At 33.2% G+C, this 23,570-nt stretch overlaps 1 protein-coding gene and 1 long non-coding RNA gene across 7 annotated transcripts in view; both read left to right on the top strand.

Moving 5' to 3' along the window:
- Window positions 1-23,570, top strand: part of LOC123265137 (tetraspanin-5) — a 160,992-nt gene that overhangs the window by 34,704 nt on the left and 102,718 nt on the right. The gene's annotated exons all lie outside the window — the stretch shown is intronic.
- On the top strand, window positions 8,026-22,436 carry LOC123265182. Its single transcript, XR_006509525.1, has 3 exons — window positions 8,026-8,103; window positions 17,517-17,521; window positions 22,425-22,436. It is a non-coding gene; the product is annotated as an uncharacterized LOC123265182 (long non-coding RNA).

Below are 23,570 nucleotides of genomic sequence, written 5' to 3'. Positions count from 1 at the left end.
AACTTTTTTTTTTTTTATTTTTTTAGCTGAACTTTCGAGTTTTTCAAAAATTTTTATTTTTCTAAACCATCTCTGAACTATAGCGAACAAAACGAAAAAAAATTTTGAAAATCGGTCCAGCCGTTTTTGAGTTTTAGCGAGACTAACGCACAGCAATTTATTTTTATATATATAGATTACACTGATAAAAATATTAACTTAATTTAAAAGAGAAAAATCTTGAATTAGGAAATTCTGTAAAATGATCTTCTTGATCCAAGCTTTTTTTAAATCAAGTTAATTTTTCTATCAGTTTATATTTATTATAAAAGGTCATGGTATTATTTATTAATGAAAAATCATATCGCACCATAAAAAAGACAAATTTTATCCAAAAAAAAAATTCATTAGCTGTTAATAAATATATTTTTCTTGCGAAACAATATTTATTAAAAATTAATACTTCACAAAAAATTAAATAGTTTTCGAATCAATCAATTTTTCAACAATTAACAAATTCTATGAAATATAATGTTGTAACTTATCATTTTCATTAGAATCAACTACTTACTAATTGATTGCAGTTTACATGGTCGGATTTAGTGAACTCTTTATCTCAACAAGGGATGTGAGGCGTGTATTTTCCAACTCTAGAAACTTCAGTAAATGAAAAAGCCAGTTGAGTTAATATTGAACATCAATGATTGGAGCCTTGGTCTTTTGAAACGGTTTGATGCATGAGGTTTTATATAATCCAGTAAACTTTCAATATTTACGAAATAATAAATTTAAATTCCAATAAACAAACAAAATACCGATTTCAAATATCCGTCGGCGGGTTGTTCAATTTGTGCACACTCCGGCTGTTTGCATAGTATTGTACAGTAAATTTTAATTTTCTAGCGCTCGGCATATGGCCACTGGTTCGGAATACTTTGATAAAATAATCCCTATAACGGCCTTTATTGCTCTTCAGTATGTGTGTTTTTTTCTCCAGTCTAGTCTCTAGTTCTGGGGCATGAATAACCTCGAGTATTTTTCATTCTGCTCGCCCTCACTCAGTCATCCTGCACCAGAACGAGTGTAATCTCTTACACATAAAGAATCCCAGCTTGAACTTTACCTCAGTATTCTCTTTTCAGTCCTTCATATTATTTATATCACCTGCTCCACACACAACTTTCAACCAAATCTCCAATTTGTCTTCCACGTAAACAGCTTCTAGTCTGATAAATTTTTATGACACACGTATGTTATATTGAATAAATTTAGTGAACTCATAAACTTTCTTTCGTACTAAAGCCATAACCGCTTAAAAAATTCAGGAATTCAATCTTACTTGATCTGAACCGAAATTAGGAATGCAGAAGCTCTGGAACGAAAGGGAACAAGTGAAGGGAAACAAGAAACAGGAAGGGAACTGATACTAAGAGAAGGAGGAGCTAAGGACTTCCCGAAATAAATTAGTAATGCGTCTTTAAAGTGTATGCACATACATTTAACAAATAAGTAGGGTCAAAATGAGAATCGCATTATCTAGTGGTGCAATGTGGGGGGTATTGTCCAAATAACATGCAACTGGGTCGAGTAGCATCCTCGGGCTCAGCTATTAGCATTTATATAGGCGGTCCCTGCTACTGAACAGTATGTGCGAGGCGTCACGTCGAAAATGCAACGATGCAAATCGTCCAAGAGCTGAATCATTAAAATCGTGTCACGTAATTTCGAAGCACGTGTACTGTGACTAGCTACTAGCTACCAGATGAAAGGAATTATGGGTCCTGCTTTTCCGACTCTTCTTTCCAACTTCCAACTCTCTATCCAATGAATCGTAACTCTGCCAATAAAAACAGCTAAACACTCGACAGTGTCATCATTTTCATTCACCACTGGTCATAAACCTTTCTTCATACCAAAAACATCTTCCGATGTAATTTACCTTCTCTCAAGTGGAATAACAATTAGGCTATTGGCAGCTGTTGCTCCCTTTAGACGCTGACTGGCATTCACAAAATTTTTTGAGGTATTGATTTTCTGATGGGTATTTAACTGCAGCTTATCAGGCTTGGCTTACCACATTTTGTGGATTTTTTAAATGTTTCTTTATATTGTTTGTTGAAATTTTTGATATCCAAAATTATTTATCGCACAAAATGCATACACACATTTATGTACATAAAACGTAGGTGTGATCGATGTAAGCAATGTTTATGTTTTTTTAGGTGACGCAATTTATAGTTTTGCCTCGATATTGCTAGCCAGTGCAATGTTTTAAATCGAGACAAAACTAGATTATTTCTACTAGGGTCATAAAAAAGTTATCAAATAGACATTTATTCTTATTAATATCGTTTTTTATTGGGCCGTTTAAGTTTTGATCTATACTACCAAGTTATACGAGTTTACCGTAAAAAGCTTTAGAATTTAACTTTCAGAAGCATCAAAACTTGTACCCAAAGGAAATTAAATCAATTCAAGGGTCAGTTAATCTGCTCACTTTTCTTCGATTTGTCTCAATCTTTTTGATTACAGCAATTATAGTAACCGATTGCTTAATGAGCACTAACACTTTCATAAAACTATATCAAAAAATGTTATGACAGGTAACTAGATGAAGACTCAAAAAATGAAATAGCAACCAAGCCTTGAAAAGTTTCTCCAATAAACGATTTATTTGAAGCACCCGTAGAATTTAATACCATAAAACGGAACATTGATCGATTCGAACCGTCAGAAGAGGTTAGAGTGCGTTTCCACAAAACAACGACGTGAGTCGTTCTATTCGACAGGATCAGCCAAAGATAGAAATAGGATTCCAATGACATCCAAGTTCAACTCACGTACCGAGTTTATACGAAGCATATAAACTGACTGTATAGTTACCACATAGAACGCAGAACAGCTCTGGAGTCTTATTCGCGTAACTTTAGAGAAACACAGTATGTTCTCGGTTCACGAACCACGAGGGTTCTTTTACATACCCACTCGACTGCCAAGGAATAGTTCACAACGGATTACTCCCGTGAACTTTTGAATTCGCGGTAACGACTTGGATGCACCCGGAGGGTGTCAGGGGGTTGCTGTTCGCTGAATTTCCTCCCTATTTCACAGTAACTTTGTTTATTGTTAGTTTGTTTTCGCGAATTCCAATCGATTAAACTTGTTAATAAATAAGTTGTTCACCAGCCAAATATTTTAAAGAACTGAACTCCGACACATCCCGCTTATATTGATACTTGCTAGCCCAGAAAAATCCCGCTTTTTCAGCACGTTTCCTTCTTATTTTCCCTTGAGAATTCACAAACTTATGCAGCAGTTTAGTTAGGGAATGCACGTAGGCATCTTTGACCCAGAATCTCATTCTATTGGAGGGTTAACCTCTGGTACGTTGCTCTATTATTTAAAGCTTCCAAGCTCACGGCATTGCTACCAGAAACCGGAGATAACTTTCTCTTACTCGATGCATTCTTCCACCGGTTACTTTTGTTAGGGTATCTCTCTTTGTTAAAATTCCCTTTTTTCTTTATTATTATTATTTTTTATTTTTACAAAACCAAAGAACTTTAATTTGGCGTAATGTTCTCGTAAAATCCTACCGTACCGCTAATATATCACCGGAATTTAACCTTGCGCGATAATAAATAACACCGAACGCGTTTTAAAACTGCTTTGGTGAAAAGAAAAGTCTCGGTTGGCTTCTTCGAGTTTTAGATTCTCTTCTTCCGCGTACCCTCGTTCTTGTTCTTATTTTTTAAGTGTGAGCTTGCGAATACCTTGATTGTCTCCCACGTAGATCCGGGAAGAGGACAACCTCTGATTAATTTCGCGACAGCCGGCTCGCGAAGAACAATGTCCCGCCGGACGAAAACTTTTTGCCCCGAGGAAGATCTTTCACTATGATAGCTTCTTTAAAAGAATCTTTTTTCCCATTTCAGACTTTGTTTTCTCAAATCTCCTATTTTCGCAGCAAACTTGGATCACAACCAAAGACAAAAGTCACCGAAAGCCAGCTAGCTCCCGGAATACATTTTAAAAGAATGACAAACATCGAGAAAATGATTTTTTACGTCAACGCAATTGGCTGAAACTGCGATCAATGCACTCTCATTATCAATTGGAATTCTCGTCTGGGTATACCGACGTTCCGGAAATTATTTCATACCTCCTACTCCAACGTGTTCCTGGTACTGGTGCAGGTACTGCTACTGGTGATGAGGATGATAGTCCTCCTCTGGCTCTGGCATCGCGACTGCTTCCGAGCTGTGTAGGTAGACAGATAGGACTCTACACCAGAGCAACCAGACGAAGTCGAGAGAATATATAGAGAGCTGGGTGGCTGGATAGCAGGATCGCTGGTTGGTATGGTGGCTGGATGCCGTTTCTATGGCCATTCCAACCCACGGTTCGATCGCTATCGTCGCTGAACATGCTCCTCCTGGCACTTTCATTGCGAGCCATGAGCACGTAATACGTATTGGTAGCTATGTCCAATATGGTTTGCTTGAGACATTATCGGGGCACGATGTCTGCTCCATTATGATCAACGGCAGATTAATCGACCCACCTGGTTAATTAACTATAGTTTTAACATCCCATTTAACAGTATCGCACGTGATACTGATCGACATCGAGGGTATATATGTCTATAACAAAAAAATTCTATGCTATCATGATTACTGATTATAATCATATTTATGATTGTTAAAATGCTTTTCACAAAACATTATTTTTTGACGTCTGTAAAATTAGCAATGACCGACATTATTAATGATATCTTGCCCTCACGGAAAAATGATGTATGCTGAGAATATATCCTACACTGAAAAAAAAAATTTTCTGCTCGGCACCGTCTACTGTATAGCAACGAGTGTATCGTTACGGGTACAATCCGTACAGCTATGAGTAGTAGTCTGAATAGCGACCGTCACTATCCATTTGGGTGCCATTTACGATACTATTGCTACCGTTAGTATACAGTTTTCCTAACCTCACTCTCCTCTAAATAGCAACGTGTGGATCGTGACAGTAGCAATATCGTATCGTGCAGAGCAGAAAACTTTTTTCTGTGTAGAATATATTCTAGAACATATGCTGGGATATACGAAAATTCACCGAAAAAATATATGCTAGGATATATGGGCTAGTACATTCCAGTATACACTCCGGATATATCCATGGATGTACATACTTGCGCTCACATGTGTCCCGTTATACGTAAAATTTTTTTCTAATCCGTAGTCTAATCCGTCGTTAGATCTAAAATCTAGTTCATAATCAATGGACGTAACACATACGTATATATCAGCACATAAATCCATGGAAAAATGATGTATCTTAGAATATATACTAGAAATATATCCTAGAATATATTCTAAGGATATATCCTACCATATATTTTTTCGGTAAATTTTCTTATACCCAGCATATATTCTAGGATACATAATTTGTCAGTGGGAGTTGGAATCCAATCAAACAATAAAATTCTGATTAGAGTAACTAATTAGCAACAAATTTGACACCACAAATAAATTTTGTTGCTTGAATATTGACTTTGATGTTATTTTTTTGATATATGAACTCATTAGAGGATATCAGACGAATTTTTCGTCTTTCGTTAACGAAATGTTTTTAAAAGTTTTCCAAATTTTGAGCTTTAAAGTTGATTTATACATCATGTATCACCTATAACCTATAACAGTTAATCATCATAAGTGCGATTTATAGAAAGTGATAGTTTGATAGTTGAAAAAAAAGGGCTGAAATTAGTTTACAGAAGCAGGCTGTCAGTGAAATTAAACGAGAAGTCGAGTGATTGAGAAGCGAACCAGCTTAAAGGCTGACCAGCATCTAAAAGTTACTATAATTAGCTAAGTTGTGAAGCTGGTGGCTAGCAAAAAGAAGCAGATAAAAAGTACTCGCGATAGCAAACCCACACTAAAGTACCAGAGTGCGCATTTCACGAAAGAACTCGATACAGTTGACCGATCTTACTCGAGAGCACTTCTGATATAAAAACTTCGGGTTTAGTAGAATAATCTTCAAAGTTAGAGAAAAAACTCTGCGAATTGAATTGAATTTTGAAACAGAAATGATTTAATACCGGCTAATTGGATTTTAGCTTTGTAAAATCTCATAAAAGACTTAAACTCTTGGCATTTAAGTCTTAATTTCAAGAAGTCTAGAGAGTTGTTACTTATTTTAATGCCAGTGTTTTATGGATGGAATTATTTTATAAATAGGTAGGGTAAATACCCCAATAGATGGACGGTTAAGCAAACTCTCGTATTCTATTAAAAAAACAATATAGTAATATACAGATAAGTTGTGATAAAATAAATTATATTCATGTAAAAATATATAATTAACCAGGAAAAAATGAGTAAAACTTCGTTAAACGTTGTAATAATTAATAAAAAAGAAAAATGTAAGAAAAAGTCCAAAACCCCAGTAGATGGACAAAATCTCCAGTAGATGGACAGTTAATACCAATAGATGAACACTAAAGAGTTTAAAAGTAATTCCAAAAAAACCACATTTCAAAAAATTTTTTTTTATAGTTTTTTTGAGATTTCTCAAAATCTACTTCTTCGAATCAGTCTAAATGGTATTAAAAATCTAAGTTTGGTCAAATCCTTTCGAGTGGCACTAACCGCGATGAAATCGGTCGAGTCGTTCAAAAGTTATGAGAGGTTTACATACGGCCACACACACACACACACACACACACACACACACACACACACACACACACACACACACACACACCCACACACACCCACACACACACACACACACATACAGACATACGGACATCACCGCGGAAACATTCGGGGAGGCTTCCTAGGACCTCAAAACGTCAACATCCGTTGAAAACTCGATTTTCAAAAAACAGGGTAAAACCAATAACTTCCCGATTTTTGAAAATTTTCAATTTTCTTAGCAGGAAGTTAAAAAATAAGAAAATTCGTCATATAAACTCAATGTCCATCTATTGGATAAAGATTAGAAAAGTGTCACCAATAGATGGACACTAAATTCTTATAGCTTTGTTAGTGAAATATAAGCGTAATTATATGTACAAATCTTACTTTCTTTATTATTTTTTAAAATAATAACAAATAATGTCCACCAGCTATCTGTCAAGCGCTTACTAGTGGTGGCGCTATCGGAGCAAAACCTCGAGAGGTCCAATTTAAATAATTTTTTTAAACTATTATTTTAAATAAAAAGTTAAAAAAAAAATTACTTTTCGCTCTCAGAACTACTTGTAGACATAAAAAAAAATAACGACTTAAGATTTCTGTTCTTAAAACTAATGTAATTGCTTCTAGAAATAATATCTGTCCATCTATTAGGGTATTTACCCTATATAATATGAAAGGGAAAGTAATAAAGGGTGGAAGTAATGACGTTGAGTGCCGGCGATACGTTTAGAACAGCCTTTTTTCCTCTTTGTTGATTGTTACAGTTCCGTTGGCTCGTGATGTCATCCGATGAAATATCCTTTGTTCCCGAAGAAGAATCTCTCGCTCTCGCTCACATGAAAGCTCGGGTCAGTGCTTGAAAAGGTGATGCTTTTAACGTGAAAGACATTTTGTCTTTTAACGTCCGAATGAAATGTGACGTTTTCTGTTCATGTCCATTTCAAACGAACAAACTTTTACGGAAAAGAATCAAATTAAATGAAATGGGACTATTAGGACATTACGGGATGGGGTATGTTACAATGTGTATAAAAATAACGAAAATATTACACGTTTACGTCACTTTCGTAGGCTTTAAAATTTTAAACTGTCATCATTTTTATTTTTTATTGCAAGTAAATTAATAATTCATTTCATTAAGGTTGACAATTGAATTTATCTAAACAATAAATATTTTACAATTTAAAAATCAATAAAGTATCCGGTTAATTTATCAATCATCCGACGATGTATAAAATATAAAATCCGTTAAGGGATCATTCTGGTTCCGGCGCTCTAAAAAAAGAAAATATTCATTTTTTTTTTCTTTTTACACAGAAGCTGTTATAGATTAGGGTGCATTATTTAAAGGCGATATTTTTTTTTACTGGTATACCAGAAAATTTGGTAGGGTATAGAAAATAAAAAATTATGCCGCTGTGTTAAAGGGTTTAAGTCCAATAGCAGCTTAGCTAATCAAAAAGTTCGATTTTCCATTTAAATAACACAGGAAATACTTTTTTTTTGCTTCAAGTAAATTTTTCGTTATTAAAAAAATTTTTTTTCAAAAAACCTTTTTATGGCTTTTGTAAAAAATTAAATTCTTTACAAAAACACACACACACACACACACACACAGCCGCGCGGACACCATCGCGGGAATAGTCATGACAGCTTCCTAGGTTCTCGAAACGTCGAGATCTGATGAAAACTCGATTTTCGCAAAACGGGGTAAAACCAATAACTTCTTGAATTTAAAAAAATTTTTAATTTTTCTTAGCGGGAAGTTAAACAACAGTAAAAAAACAATCTTACTTAAAGTTAATCAGCGATGTCGACACCATACAAAATTCCTGCAGCCTGTTTAAAAATTTGATTTTCTTTCATTTGAAAATCTACATAACCCTCGTAATAGTATATTACAACCCAAGGCGTAGCCTCGGCCATCATATCACATACGTCAGGGTATCCAACATTCTGGTCATGGGTTGTATACTATTTTTCTTGCTCTCCAGCCGAAAGTACGCAACTCCGTGGAAGGGGTTTTACAAAATCGGGGGGGGGGGGCGCCCGACTTTTGCAAAGCCGAGGCTTTGCTGGTCGGGGCGGGTATAAAAAAAAAAAAAAAAATAAAAGTTAATAAATTGAAAAAAAAATGTTATTTTAAACTTTACTAACAAATGCTCTGATTAAGAGTGATATCATGCACAGAATTTGTCACAAATATTTAAACGCATTCTAATTACAGAATTTATTTTTTTAAGTTGATTAAAAATTAGTTTTTAATTAGTAATCGACGGCTAAGAAAGATTGAAATTAAATTATTACAAGTTTGTAGAGTACATGGATCGTTTTATAAACATTGCTTTACTAACTATCAAAATATAACTCTGATAGAATTTTAAAAATTGAACTGTGATGGGGTTCGAACCTGGATCGTCTGCATGGAAGTCTCGAACATTGCCAACTGCGCTGCAAGCCATAGTTAACTAGAAAAATTTAGTTAAGCTATTTGAATGATCAACAAATATTTTATTTCAATGTATATACCATCAAACGGCGGTATGGTGCGGCGGTGGTGCAGCGGTGGTGCGGCGGTCGAACAAAATTTATTATTTTTTCGTAAAAAATAATAATTTTATTTTTACCCGAGCGCGTCACAGCTGTGGTGCGGCGGTGGTGCAGCGGTGGTGCGGCAAATAGAAATTTATTTACTTGTCACGGCGCTGGAGCGGCGGTAGTGCGGCACTTGTAAAATAATCAAAATTTTCACGGCTGTAGTGCAGCGGTGGTGCGGCGCTTAAAAAGCCGTGCAGCGGTGTTGCGGCGGTGGTGCGGCGGAATTCTGTTTTTACTCAGGGATAAATGTAAACAGCTCGGAGTTTTTAATGATTCATTATTTTCTGCTGCAGATTTTTATTTTTTTTTCTATTATCATCTTTTATTCTCAAAATAATGAACAGCGGATTCGGAAATAGCGATAATGCTTTTTATTCGACTACTAAAAGAATATCTACAATATTTATTTGCCTTTGTGGTATTAGAGAAGCGAAACACTTGCATTAAGTAGTGAACGCTGTGACCAAGTAGAGCACCCGGGATTGGAAATATATTTAATGGGATATATTTTTTTGCAATAAAGCATTCATGACAAATGTATTATGGCTTATTGGAAAAAGAGGATCCATGCAGCTGTTGCGGTATTGTACGATATAATATATACCTATGTATATGTACAATATATATATGTGTATTTAGGTATAGAGTAACCTGATTTAGCTCGGTCAATATTTCAACCACATGCAACATATTCCGCACCCTCAAGCCATACATTCCCATTGTTAATGCACCCAATACCATTTCAATAGTTTATTATGTAAACCCGTCGCATCTCTTACAATACACTTCAAGCATAATCTTATTAACTCCCACTGTTGTATTTTCACAAAATAATAAATCAATAGAAAAAGAGTTAAGGAATAACAGAAAAACGAAAATAAAGGATTCAGCCAAGTTTCCTAATGCTCACTGAACTGTGATCGGCGTCGTGACTTGCATCCCAAATTTCTAACAGTTCACAACATAAACTTCTCACATACATTACCTTTGAATTATTTTAAAAACTGGCCAGAACTTTCAACTTCTCAACAAAAAAATCCAACATTTCTACCGGAAATATTCGACGATACTGGACGGGAGACTTTCAAGTATTTTAGGATGTTCATACAAACTATGCGCGAAATAATTCGAATTATGGCATGTGTAAACTTTATTTTATATTTTTGAAATATTGTTTCATTACAAAAATTAATTAAAAAGCCTGTTGCAGTTAACAATATTAAATATTGATACATACCTCAACTGTATGCGCGGGTATGTCGCCATTTCATGATACTTGACGTCATTTAGATAAACACCGACTCTCAAACATCCAACCTTCTTTTTAGTTCATTTACGAGTTAATTGAATTAAAATTCGAATTTTTTATAAATATGATTATGTGTCGGTGAGTGAAGAAAAAGCTCAGTTCTTAACAATCAGTGATCTATCAAATCCAACATTTTTATCAGACTTCAATCAAAATATGAAAAACTCGGACAGTTGGCAGAACCCCACATCTGGATTAAGCCGTCGCGCTAATCGCTCTCCATACATCTCGCACTCGTTATAACAAAGGCTTTCGTGTAATTAACAAACAACCATGGAAAAAGTTCTAAAGAACCACAAAGCTCTGCATAATTAACAACCAAAAAAAATTCATAGAGCTTGAGCCGAGCGAAAAGAACGCGTGAGATATAAAAAAACTAAAACTTAAAAATAAATAGCATCAACATCAGCATCAGCATCAGCTTTACAAAAAAAGGACCCTTTTTTATAAAGCGAAAAATGAGGTTTTCAGGATACGAGGAAGCAATACTGAGTCTCCAGTAAAGTACAGACGTTATTAAAATCCTCAACGCGATGAAACATGCTCAGCTTACCGCTTTAGTACTTTACTTTACTCATACATCTGCATACATTCAAGTTTGTGTATCATATCATCTACATATGTATTAATATACCCGTGCATCTAAAGGACATCTCTGGGTTGCTAGACGCTTTTATGTTACGTCGATCCACCGCATCGCACGTATTTAGCGATTTTCCGTCCACAATGAGGATCTGTAGGCAGGGAAACGCGCTATATTCATAATGTGGACTGTAAACTGTTCAGACATCAGTTATGCCGAGGATACGCGAAAATATTTTCCATTAAAGCCCACTTCTCTTGTATTGCCGAGCCGCTTTGCCACTTTGGCATCAAATATTTTAACAGCAACAATAAAACCACTGGTTGAACGGGGTATTTATTTTCCTCAGTGCTGTTCTATCCTGTTGGTACCTTTTCAAGTGTATGTACATGCTAATGCGCGTACGCATACGTTTACACATGTATAAGTGATGTTCTCTATGTATACACATTATGTGGAAAGTACACCGCTTTTGCGGGGCTATTCAAGTTACTGCCCACATATGCTCATGCCCACCCGGGTAAAACTATCAACCGAGGTTTATTTGTGCATAAATATACGCCGTATACTAATAACCTCTTGCTCATGAGCTATATGTTATATCATGCACTATATGTTCCATGTTCTACATAAAACAAAAAGCTGATGAACAAAGAAGGTATTTGTTCTGAAAATAAACTGTAAAACTAAGGTTGCACAAATTTTTAATGAGCCATCTAATCTTTCATGCACGTGACGGCTCTTATCAATCCAATCTATTGCGTTGAAGCCATTGTGCATCGTATAGAGTGGGGACAGGAGACATTAATGAAATGAGATTTGCGTGAATAAACAGCCACACCTGGAACTGGCTCGGATGTATGGATGAAAACTGAATCCACCCACGACATTCGCGTGCGAATACTTTTTGGATGACGTATTGGTGATTATTATCAGAGACAGTGAGGATTGCATGATTGTGGGTTGTGGAAATAGCCGAGTGATCGTTAAACTAATTGCACACCTGGACCATGTTTGGGAGCGCGGGTCGTAAAATGGACAACACGGGTATTAAATTATATTTATGTTATAAAGCTCTTCGGTATTAAAACACGCTAAAGTGGATTTTAACTTGATGATTATTAAAGGGATGCATTTCTGTAAGAGTTTCATTTTATGATGATTCAGTTGAGCAAAATAGGCTTTACTCTTGAAAGTTTGAAGCTGATCATCAATGATTTACGTTTTTTTTCAATGAAAAAATGCTTTTGATATGCCCAATTTTCTCATAAGGTCATATATAGTGATATCAAAAATTATATATCGACACATAAAAGCATATCAGGTTCCATGAAAATATATCAGAAAATTTTTGTTCATAATTGATCAATTTGAAACGATAGATAATGCGATAATAGAAAAAATTACTAGACTTATTTGGCTTAGAATTTTGTTCACAAGGTCGCTGAAATTTGCAATTAATTAAAACTAGAGACTAGTTCTCGCCAGTAAATAGTGAACTATAAATTTAATTAAACCAGCATTGATTGATTTTGCATGGAAGCCCTGAAAATGGATATGTTACGAGCTAACATAGAGTTTGATTAGTCTGTGATTTTAATTGAACCATTCTGGTAGCAGAACACCAGACAGTCACTTAACGTCCACTAATTAGTTGACTCGATTATGCGACAACATCATCAGCGGACATGTTGTCTATTCAGACAACGACACAAGAAGAAGGGAGCATGGTGAAAGTGAGGGTATGGGTACAGGAACTAGGACTAGATATTTGTCATCAGAAACTGTGTACAGAGGTACCTCTGTCATACATACAGGCTGCTAGTTATATTTGATGCTTCATCGACGGACTAACATAACTCTGACACCCACGAATACTAACATACGGAGATGAATGTGTGTGCTGGTACGGATCTTCTGGGATTAACCCTCTGATGTATCACCGAATTAGGTTGTGTACCTGCTACCAGAGTTTAGCCATTTACTCGGATAATTTCGCATCAACACATCCAACTATCATCATCTGGATAAACTCCGAAATAGGACACCAGGATGGCTTTTATGCTTTAAAGTTGATGATTCAGCTTTTACAAGCTAAATTTACGAGGATTATCAGCCCATCAGCTTTATGTCTGTTAAATATGTTTCGAGTGTCAGTTTTACGTTTAAAGCGTACGCCATGTTCAAATAACAGGCGGGAAAATTTTGAAAATCAAAACGTGATGGTTTCAATCCAATTCTGTGGAAAAAATTGTTTGATAAATATTTTTAATGGCAAAAAAGGTTTTTTTTTGTCTTCTTCGAAAAGTAAGCTGACTTATGGACTTATGAGACTTTTCGAACAAATATTTTAAAGGACATTGCTGCTAATAGAAGTCGTACAACAAAAAAAAAAAATTTGGTCCCAAGTAAAGAGGTAGAAATAGAAGAAAAGAAGTGAAGCTTAGACCCGTTAAAGTTTAATTGGAAATCGGTTTTACTGCGAGAGGACTCTCGGTAAAGTGATTTATTTAGTAAGTAATTAGGTTACAGTGTTTCCAAAGCAGGAATTACTGTGCTAATGGCCGATAGGATTTAAGTCGAAGGGTGACTGGTGTCGGGGCTATAGCCGTAACGACCTCCAATGCAGAGGAAGCTGTAGAAATAGTGTACACATCACACCTAAAAGAGATTACAACTGTAGCCGGATTTGTACCCGTCCAGGTGTGAATGTTACAGTTCACTCGGAGGATTTGGGTTAAGAGGTTGGTTTAGATGCAGACGAAGGATAGCTATTGTAGAGCTGGGGGCGGAAGCCCGAGGAAGGAGTAAATTCGGTGGCTGGGAATGTAGACGTAGAAGAGATTGCCGGGTCCCAACCTCATCTCATTAACAGTCCACGAGGTCGTTTCCAAGTGCCGTGAGATGATGATGCAAACGGAACACCGTTGTCGTTTCTCGTCTCTCTCTTTCTCTTATTCTATTTCTCCCTGGAACTATTCCAAATGCAACCACTTCAACATCACTTGAATCGCGGAATAAAAATAAAAGTTATCATAGAAATAACACCAGAGCTTTTTTTCGTCCTAGACGGATGAAAAAACGCTTTAAAGAGATTGCTGATACAAATAAACTCGAAGAATTGGAAAATCCTAGAGTCCACGCCCTATACAATCATGGTATTGGGTAAAAGTGATTTTGTATCCCGACTAGAAATTTTAATGTAAGACCTATTGGGCCCGCGTTGGGTTTCCTAATAGGGACCCCACATGGAGATGTCACGCAAAGTCCTAAGCGGCCCTCATTGGGCAATCCCTTTTAGGTCCCAAGGGGGAAATCCCTATCAGAACCCCATCTAAATTTTGAAAGAAAAAATATTATGATTTTCGAAAAGATTAAAAATAATTTGGGATCAGATACTCATATTATATTAGACCCCATTAGTAAATTTAATTTGAATTGAAATGAAATCGTTGATCGAAAAAATCCTTGTCGTGAGTTGGGCTTGAACTTGCATCCTCTGGGTCCTCAGTCCTTGACGTTACCGCTGGTCCAAGCGGGAGTGCTCGAGGATAGTTCCTATCTCGTTTACATGAACTTTACTGGTTGACTGAGACATTATTCATGTTATGCGCAAGCTTTAAGAAATTGTTTTTTTTTTTTTTTATTTATCCACTTTACTGACGTGAAAATAGAATTTTTGTATAAATTAAATAAATAATTGAAAAATAAAAAAAAAAAAAATTTACCGAAAAATGTAAAAAAATTGAAAAAATAAAATTCCTTATAACTGTCCGATTTAATTTGGAATTTTGAATCCCCCTTATACTAACACAAAAAATTTTTTTTTGAAAATTAAAATTTTTTTGAAAAGCAAGTTAATTTTTAAAATTTTATTGTATGGATAAAAATTTAATTATGAAAAAGTTTAATTTTTTTTACAATATAAATTCTTTTGCAAATGTGAATCCTCAAAAGTTGGATATTTTTCAAAAATTGAATTTTTACATACTGACAATAAAAATTATCTTCAATTAGAAGTTTTTTTTATACTAAGAAGTAAAAATTCTGAGTATGAATCTTGTTTCAGCAACATCAAAATGTATTTCAGTCTAAGAACTCACACAGAAAGGAAAATTCCTTTACTGGAGAACAAAATTCTTGGTTTAAGAAAATTTTCGGATGCCTGAAGGAAGACCGAAGTTGTGTTGGCCGAAGTAAAAATTTTTCTTCAAATTTTATTCTTGGTGGAAGTAGTTTTTTCTTAATTCAATTTATCATAAATACTTGATACAATAAATTTTTATATTTGATCAAGATTTTTAGATACTTTAGGGAAGCAGCGCCACCTACTTCAGCTGAGAAAAAAATTTTCTCACCTTGAGAAAATTTTTCTCTTAAATATTTGATACTGATTTTGTATTATTTTAGCGTGCAATTATACATTTTGAATAAAAAAAATGATTCAATATTATTTGATCTTCCCATTTGACATGTTGATCAATAAAAATATTAATGAAAATTTACTTCTATCGAGATATTTAATTTTTTGGAGCAAGAGAGAAATTTTTTCAAGATAAGAAAATTTACTTCTTCCAAGAACTAAATTTTTTCGAGCAAGAGGCTGAATTTTCTCAAAACAACAAGATTTTCTTAACTTAAATAAATTTTCTTGGATCAAGATACTTATTTCTTTAATAAGCAAGAAAATTAATTTTATTGGAATAAGTGAAATTTCTTGTGCCAAAAAAAAATTTTTTTTTCGCTCAAGAAAATAATTAGGAAGAAAAATATTTTCTTGGCTCAAGTGAACCTTTTTTTTCTGTGGAGTACTTAAATTTAATCTGGAATTGATCCCAAATTAATCTAAAATAACTCCGCTAAAAAAACTTCGGATTCACTCTACACGTAAATTGTTTAATTACTTTACACCAAAACTCCGAGTAATGGGATTAAATTTTAATTTGGATTAAGATTTACTCCGAATTCATTCCGATTTTTTACAATGTATTTTTAATCTCGTGAAATTAAATTTTTCAAAATATAAGGTTATGTAAAATTCAATGAAGCTAAATTTTGTAGTTTTTATTTATCAATGTTAGATGATTTTTTTTCCTAATTCTTTTCTATACTTATCGGCTAATTTTTATTTTTATTTCTAATTAATTTACAATGAATATATGTTAATAATATAAGCTCACAGATCTTTGGGTGATTGATTTTTTATATAAATAAACGATTGTCTAAATTTAAAGATTATTTCTTCATGCATCTACTCTCAGGTTGGGTTATCTCAATTGGATCCTACTACGAGCCCAGTTAGGAAAACCCATCAATGCCTTATTTACATTACGTTGGGAAAATTCTCTTTGGTCCCACACCAATCCCACTCGGGGAAACTTAACAATTTTATTATTATTTTTCGTTGAGTTATCCCTCTTAGATCCCACACAGATCCCACTGGGGAAAATTTAGAAATTGGATTTTTTTTTTCCGTTGGGTTATCCCTCTTAGGTCCCACACAGGACCCTATTGGGAGAAATTGAATAAAAATTTTTAATTTTACGTTGGGATTTCCCATTTAGGTCCCACACAGGGCCCTATTGGGAAAAACTGAATGAAACTGCTCATTTTTGCATTGGGATTTCCCATTTAGGTCCCATGCAGGGCCCTATCGGGAAAAACTGAATAAAAATTTTTATTTTTACGTTGGGATTGCCCGATTGGGGGCTAATTAGGCCCTTATAGGGATTTCCCAATTGGGCGTGCCTCATCGGGACCCAATCAGGTCCAGATGTATACGCTGGGTAATCCCAAAGTAATTTCTAGTCGGGTATATTGGAAACTTAAAATATACGGAATTGGTCGTGTAGTTTTGTGGAAAAGTTAATGCTGGTTTATGAAATTTTTTATCTTAAAGAATATGAAATTTAAAAAAACTCTTCAATCGTAATATTAAAACTCTTTAAGTGAAAAAAAAATTAACTTAAGTTAAAAAGATAAAATTTGGAATCAAGAAAATTATTTTTAAGAAAGTCAGGTTTTTTACTTCAAGAATTTTTCTTAATTTCTGAATTTTAGGATTGAGTTGTTAAATTTTTTAGACAATACAATCAAATTCTTTAATAATTTTTTTTCAATGTATTAACAAAAAAACAGGAAATTTTTCATTAAAATAACATGGAACTGTCAACGTGTTGTGATTCCATGTTTAGAATCTAATCCGTAGAAGCCACTTCTTTTTCTTTTTGCAATTGGCACACCAATGTCATGTCAATGTACGTTAGATCGAAATCAGCAGTGAGTGAAACTGACGGAAAAAACCGACCGAACAAAACAAAGCAGAAATACATGAAATTTCTAGTTTACGTTTTTTACGACAAAAGAAGACTTAAATTCTAATTCTGTCAAAAAAAAATACTCCAAATTTTCGCGTCAATTTCACCAAATTAATTTTTACTACATCGACATTTAAGTATCTTGGAATGTAAATAAATTTCGTAGGATTGAAAAAAATATTAAACAGTCAATAAATTTTTAAACGGATCCCAGTTTGTCCGGTGCTTAATGGATTATTACTCCGAACGTGGGACTGTTTTGTGCTGGAAGAGAAGAATATGTGCTGGTTTAACAGAACAGGAACTGCACCGGCAGGAAGTTAAATAAAAATGATGGTCTCCGTGTTATAACAGACAAAAACCCGAGCTGGAGAAACTACCGACTATTTTTGTTATTTTTCGATTTTTTTATATTTGATTTTATTCAGCCCTTTTTACTCGATTTTCACATTAAGCTGGTGAGCTTGGACTGGAAGGTAGAGGGGGGGGGGGCTGTAGACTGTAGGTAGATATATGAAAAGCAACGAAATCACGTACTGCTATGTCCGGGCACTGGTATATTGAATTAAAACGTTCAACGTGCCGTGCGCTGCTACTGCTTCCATCACTCCGTATACTCTGTATTCTGCACTACCTATCTGACTGGTATAAATATATACATATATCTATATATATATAAAATAAATATATATACATACTGAAATATTTGCCAATCGTACTAACACCTCGCTTGCTAGATTTATACCATTATTACATGAAATCCAAACGTCGGCAACTGTTCAACCGAATTAAAATTAAATTTACTCCCAATAATTTGGATTATATCTCGATACACATCCCATACTTGCATATATTATTAATTATTATTGTTATTTTATTAACAGATTTATTAAATCCATTTTCGTGAATTACGTCGTTCCGAGTTTATTATTACGGATAATTGGTAATTATTAATATTGAGGGTTGAAAAATCCAACACGTATCTCCCAGTTATTTTGAAATTAAATTGCTCGAAACACGATTATCATTACATTAATAATGACAAAAATATTCAACTCATTAATGACCAGCAAACGGTTCATTTCTATTGACAATTATCATTGTAAATAATTAGCGTTAATGTTAAAAAAGTCACAGATAGTAATCTATTCAAAAACGTTTCGCTTAAAATAGAGCGATATATGTTTTAATTTTTTTTTATAATTAATCTGTTATGATACTAAAATCAAAACAGACATCTTACAATTTTTTAGATTTTTATGACAATAAAAGTAAGCAAACAAATTTTTAAATTTATTGATTCTTAATTTTTATTTATTATTTACAAATTGACGTTCAGAATTTGTTTGGGCGAAGTGGATTAATTTTTTCTGGTGGTTATTAAACCGAAAAAAATCGTAGGGCTAAATTTAGATGCGCACGCATTGCTACATGCCGCCATTTTGTTGAACTGTTGACGCCACTTTGTTAACCGTGTTTATTTTAAAGTTTTGTTAGAGCATTATTACTAACTTTTTGAGTCAATTCATTGTAATTTTAGTTTGATGTTTTAATAATGTTAAAATCTGAAAAATTTAGAATTTTCAGCCAAGATATGAAAAAAAAAATATAATCTAGCTTTTTCTTCTTAGAACTGCATAAATTGATAAATAAAGTGAATAGTTTATGACTTAAAACAGTTAAGTTGAAAGTTTTATCACACGTATTAAAAATTTAGTGGATCTAAGTAATAAAATAGTCGAGTGACAAAACTGGTGAGAGAAGAACCTGCTAGCTCTGAAAAATGCACTTGTCTTGAGGGACTGGCATGGCCGTTTTGTTGGTAGCGTCTAGGTGTTTTTTTTTAGCATTACTTTTTAGAGACATTTTCTTAAATCAAGTGTACGTGCCCACTAAGGAGACTGCTCAAGGCTTTCGGGAGTTTCTTGAGACCAAAAACTCTGAATACAAAGACGTACTTAAATAAAAAAAAAATAAAATAAAACTGAGTAAAGTATGAAAATAAAATAATAATAAATAGTATGCCGATGGGGTGTAATCCTCAAAAACGTACATTAAACTCTTATGAATTGTTAATGGCGCTCGGACTTTCCAGAATTTATAATGGTAAAGGCTTTAGTTATAGATGGGGAAGGTAGAAAATGGAGCTAAATTAAGTCTTGGAAGCAACCATAAAGAAACCGGTATTACTTTTTAGCCGTCGTACTGTAGCTTACTGGCTGGCTCTCTTTCTTCTTCATTACAACATCTGTATATAAATATACTCGGAAAATAACTGAGAAACAAGTTAACTCGGGAGACAGAAACTGAGTTGTTGAAGATAAAACACGCTTCAACGAAAGTGGATGCGGTTTCCGACGAGGTTACTTTTCTGGTGTGGGTTTTAACCCTCATCCCGGATATATAGACACCCTGAGAATGATCCAAGTGCTAAAACCACCTGGACCTAAATGTAACCTTTAAAACGACAGCCAAGCTACCATCCGAGTTCGACCATTTTATTTCTTATATGCTCCATGGAAACCATTTCAGGCAACCCTTCATCATATATAAACACAACAGAAATAATTACAAAGGACTGGTTGAGGTTGACAATCGCTTCTATTATTCATTTTACACTTGCAAAATAGTTTAAGTATGTTAATATATTAATGTCAAGAGAATATACACAGTAAAAAATTTTGCGTCAATGCGTCAAAAAATTTTGTGTTAAAAATTTTTATGTTAAATATTTAACACTTTTTTGTGTCAATTTAACACTTTTTTGTGTTAATTTAACACAATAAATGTTAAATTTACATATAAAAGTGTTAAATATTTAACACAAAATTTTTTGACGCAATGACGCAAAATTTTTTACTGTGTATTAAAGTATATTGATATCAAGAAAACGTAAAAGATAAACACATCTGATGGTTTAAAACATATTTCATTGTTTATTTAAAAAAAAAAATAATAAAAAAAAACATTTTGTGTTACCATTTTTTTTTCTTTTTTCTTTATTTACAATTCCTCTTTTTTTACAGGTATCAAAGATAACCGTGAAAAATTTTTGAAATGGTCATGTATAGTCTGATCTACATCGTCTGTATGTAACATGTCAGCGCATAAACTAACCAAAAAATGTCAAAAAAATAAAAATAATTTTTAATTAGATCATTGTCAATGAACTATTTAATAATAATACTGCACAAATAATTTATATAAAAAGTTTAAAAAATAAAACATAATAGTTTTGTGAATTTTATTTGCTTTTTTTTTTTTTTATATTTTGATAGTTAGTAAAGCAATGTTTATAAAACGATCCATGTACTCTACAAACTTGTAATAATTTAATTTAAATCTTTCTTAGCCGTCGATTACTAATTAAAAACTAATTTTTAATCAACTTAAAAAAATAAATTCTGTAATTAGAATGCGTTTAAATATTTGTGACAAATTCTGTGCATGACATCACTCTTAATCAGAGTATTTGTTAGTAAAGTTTAAAATAACATTTTTTTTCAATTTATTAACTTTTATTTTTTTTTTTTTTTTTTTTATACCCGCCCCGACCAGCAAAGCCTCGGCTTTGCAAAAGTCGGGCGGCGCCCCCCCCCCCCCCCCCGGTTTTGTAAAACCCCTTTCACGGAGTTGCGTACTTTCGGCTGGAGAGCAAGAAAAATAGTATACAACCCATGAACAGAATGTTGGATACCCTGACGTATGTGATACTACGCCTCGTAGTGAGGCTACGCCTCGGCCATCATATCCCATACGCCAGGAAATCTAACTTTCTGGCCTTGGGTAAAAATTTGGTAAAAATTTTTTTTTTCAATTTCTGTCAAGTTATGACCTCTATAATGTTTTTATGATATTTTGGGCCAATATGCGATATGTGGGACATAATGGACCACTCGAAAAAAAAATGTAACGAAAAAATTATTTTTTTTTTTTTTTCGAATTGTGATAAATTTAAAGAATTTATTATTTTAGGCTTTTTCAGGTCAATGGTATTTATGTTGGGTAAAATGAATAAGAAAAAATTTAATTGAACTGAAAAATTTAATCAAAAGTTGAATTATATTGCTTATAAAAAATTGAAAACACAGTTTTTTGAAATTAAAACAGTAATAACTATATTATTAATTATTGATCGCGGTATCTTCTGCACCAGGCAGAAACCCAATCTCAAAGTTTTATTTGAATTCCTTCAAGGATGTCTTACTCTACGCAATTCATATTTCTAATTTTGACTTGATAAAAATATAGAAAAAAAAAAAGGTCTGGTTCAAGATATTACGTATTTTAAAAGCTCAATCTGAAAACTCAACATGTGATTTTATTCAATGTAAACTAATGTAACCAATTTGCTATTAAATAACATCTCTTTTTTTTTTGTACGTAGGTTTAAAACCTCTATGTGCAACAAAAGAAATTAATTATATTATTAATTATTATCTATTTAAAACTAATTAACAGTTAAACAGTAAAATTTATTATAATTTTTTAAAACGTTAACAAAAATCAAACTTTGAATAAAACTTGAAATAAAAATGTTCGATAATTAGGAAATCACATCGCGATAATTTAATGACTATACGATTATTCGCAATGATCACAGATATATTCGTCAGAATAATCTCTGCCAATACCTGCGCAAGAATCATCAGACCATTTATTACAATTTTTTCACTGAATCCAAGACTCTATGGATTCTGAGTCATGTTCATTGCAATAAATTTTTTCTTTAATTTTTTGGTTTTGATTTTATTTTTTTTTTTTTATTTGTTTAAAAGTTCTCGGCGATACTCAAGACTCGTAAGAATCGTGGTTTTCCCTCGACGACGTTTTCTAGAAGAAGAATCTCTAGATTTTAATGGTAATGGCTTCAGTGAAAAAAAAATTTTTTTTTTCGATTTTTTGCAAAATTTCGACTGATTCATTCGAAATAGACGGAAAATAAATGAATTTGATGATTAAAAGCCACAAAAAGAAAAAACCGGCTTAAGGGGGCCGTAGTGCCCCAGGCCCCTATATACTATATATATGTATATATGAAAAATATATCAAAGTGCATGTAGGTACTCAAATGAAAGGTCTTGATGAGTGTAACATCGGAATGAGCTTATATCGTTGAAAACATCATTAGTTAACAAAATACAATAATCATTCGTTAATTATTAATATTTTCGTAAATATAAGTCCATTCTGATTTTATACTTATCAAGACCTTTTATTTGAGTACCCACATGAATTTTTTTATTTATCTTATATATATATATATATATATATATGAAAAGTGCATGTGGGTACTCAAGGTCAACGACAATTTATAAATAAAGAATCTATGAAATAAACGTTTTCCCGTGAACTTAATTGTGAATCTAAACCATTCTGGAATCCACCGGAAGACACACAAAAAATTTCATTAAAATCCGTCCAGCCGTTTAGGAGGAGTTCAGTGACAAACACACGCACAGAAGAAATATATTAGTGTTATATAATATATATATTAGTGTTATATAATATATATATTAGAGTGTTTCAAAAAAACAAACTATTTTTTTTTTTTTCGAAGAACTTTGAAAATTCTTCAGAGTGTCCCTAATCAAAGACATTATGAAAATCTCAGCCCTTAATATTAATGTATAGAGGTGGCTGTAATTAATTTTTTATTTCCATTTAAATAACATAGAAAAAAATTTTTTTTTACTTTTGAATTTTGCTAGTCGACAACGAAGCATTTTATAGATATGATCGATACATATTCTTGTAGGAAATTTAACGATATGCGTACGGAGAACCATTTCGGAGTTATCAGGCCTCAAACATCGAACTGTTTAAAAAAATAATAATATTTATTTATAAATACGAAAAATCGACTTAAATCACTTAAATAAACAATATTATAAATCAAAAAATTAAAATGATAAATTTCTAAGAGTTTTTTGATGAAAAGTTTTTATTATTTATTGATTACTGACTAATTTCACTGAACAGCGCTAAAAAAATACAGATGTATTACGAATTTATGGTAAATATACCTTCAATAGTACAATTTACATAAAGTTTTTTTTAGAACAGCTCGGAAAGTCTTC

The sequence above is a fragment of the Cotesia glomerata genome, linkage group LG5 (genome assembly GCF_020080835.1).
Source record: "Cotesia glomerata isolate CgM1 linkage group LG5, MPM_Cglom_v2.3, whole genome shotgun sequence".
NCBI classification, from domain to species: domain Eukaryota; kingdom Metazoa; phylum Arthropoda; class Insecta; order Hymenoptera; family Braconidae; genus Cotesia; species Cotesia glomerata.
This window is presented reverse-complemented; position numbering and strand designations above follow the sequence as displayed.